Raw genomic sequence first — 2,519 nt, forward strand, 5'->3', positions numbered from 1 at the left:
CGCTAACGCCTTCGCCTATCGCAGACGCGACATAAGACTGCGTTGGCTTTGACTGACCGCGAATCGGTTTTCTATATTTTGTCGTTCTATTTATTTCTATATTTTTAAGAATGGGGTTTAATGGGGTTTGCTATGTTTTTCCTTTGAAGCTTTCGCTGTGCCGCGCTGCAAGGTATGCAATGCGCTATTCAGTTGGGGCTAGAGGCATCTATCTATACTTGGTGCTGGCAAATGGTATCAATACGTTTCTCTGCATTTATACAAAAACGGCAAATCAAATTTTGTGCCATTTGGTTTATATTAAAATCTCACTTTCACCATTCCCTTTTACGTTTAAAGGCTCAGCTACTATATTTTCCTGCTGATTAAAGCAATTATGATCTGCTAGCCTGTCAGGAGGCATGGGTATGCTATATGGAATGCTATATACCTAATAGGGAAATATATATCTTCCAACATTTTCGCTTAAAACCAGAGTAATAATATAGCACAGTTTAATAAAGCTTATTCCCGATGAGCAATTACCATTTCCTTATAGTCAATACTTTGGATTTTTTATTTTTGTAGCATCTATTGCCCGGCATTGCTCGTATCAACCCTTGCTTATTCAGCTTTCCACTCAATACTGTCCGGGGCTTCTCCTTTGCCACGAAGCTGCTTTGCACTTCAGAGATCTCATTTTGTTCTTCATTTGGTTGGATATGAGATACGTACCTCTTCAATTTTGAGCTTATGCTGGCTGTGAAGAGGTGCAAGTTGTGCTTGAAATATGCAAAACTTTGATGCGACTTCACTTTTGATGCTAACGATGCACATACACACACATATACATACATTCATACATACATCCTAATAAAAATTTTCATTAAAAATTCCATGGCATCGGGATACTTACGAAGGCTTTGCCGTGCACCGCATTATAACCACCCAACCACACAGCCCCTTACAAGAGCCTAAGCAGCTCAACAGTCGCAGACCATATACTTGAGCGCCGCTAAACTCGTCCAATTAGTAGCATTTAATTTGGTAAACAGCAACATTTTCGTGCTTTTGCATTTTTTTTGTAATTAACAAGAACAACAACAACGAGACCAGAAACATGAGCGTGCTATGCTGATGATGATGATGTTGTGATGATGATGATGATGATGATGCTGTGATGCTGATCCCAAGTGCGAGTGTGAGTGGCGCGAGGCGAAGGCGACTGATGAGTGGGGCAAACTGCTTGGCTGCTGTTTTATGTGCCACTTGTGCTTATGTATGCGCGCGTGTGTGTGTATGTGTGTGTGTTATATATCTTGTGCATATGTTTGCCTTGGCGCCACCACAAACGCGCTTGTTGTTGTTGTTACTGTGGCCTTTTTTGGGCCATGCTGCCCGACGCAATCGACAGCCTCATCCACATCTATATATCCCACATCCGCATCCGCATCCGCATTGGCATGCCCAGCCGCAGCCTCAATCCCCAGACCGACAGTCATTATTTTGATGTCAACAACGTGCCAGCAGATGATTACCTGTGCCCCACCACCGGCACCACCAGCGCCTCGTCCAACACTTTTTACTTTATTTTTGCACCTGTCCACAACGAAGCTTATTTAAAAACATAACACAAAAAAAAAAAAAAAAAATAAATTGAGAAAAAAAAATATTAAAACTCAAGCGAGCGCAAAAATTGTTAGGTACAGCTTTTCAAGTGAACCCCAAACAGAACAGCGGGCAGAACAAACAAATTAACCGCAGTAATGAACAGGGACAAACGCGCCGCACTCACCCAGCAAACCAGCACCACCAGCAAACCAGCAAACCACTGGCCCGGCCATAGGCTTCAGGCGCAACAGGGATGTGTCTGTCTCTTAGTTAGTGTGTGTGTGTGTGGGTGTGTGTGTGTGCAGAGCGAGTGTGAAGGGTACCTGGGTGGACACACGTTGGCGGTTCAGCGGCTGTGCCGTGTCGTGTACGCTCGACCTTTTTCCACCTGTCAGCCAGGCTCTGTCTTTTTAGTAAAGGCCCCACTGCCAACAACAACAAAAAAGCATTCCACGACTTTTCGCATTGTGGGCCCACGATTAAGCTTGTGGATAGCCCATTCAATTTGACAAAGGTTGCTGCTTAAATATGGTCGGTTGGGTCCTACAAAAAAACTGGTAGAAAAAAAAACCAAATAGTTGTCTTGCCAAGCCAAACAAAGGCCGAAAGCAGAAGCCAAGCGAATTGAATTAAAATCCGACCAAAGCTTCAAGCAGCTTCTTTTCAGTTTTTAGTGATCCACTGCTCCCAGCGATCCCACCAGCTAGATCCTACAGAAATGGCAAATTTATCCAGAGAGTTCTACTTCTCCAGCTAGATAATATATATATTTCAGTAAAATGTTCTTTTGCCTTGTAATACTTTTTCTAACAGCAAAGAGATATTTCATTGAAGAATGGTCGTTTATTTTCGAGAGCCATAGCGTTGTTGAATTTATGGAAGGTTCTTGCTTTCGTTTTTGAGTAACATTTTATCATAGTATTTATTGA

The sequence above is a fragment of the Drosophila novamexicana genome, unplaced genomic scaffold (assembly GCF_003285875.2).
Source record: "Drosophila novamexicana strain 15010-1031.04,08,12 unplaced genomic scaffold, DnovRS2.1 tig00000820-arrow-pilon, whole genome shotgun sequence".
Classification (NCBI taxonomy): domain Eukaryota; kingdom Metazoa; phylum Arthropoda; class Insecta; order Diptera; family Drosophilidae; genus Drosophila; species Drosophila novamexicana.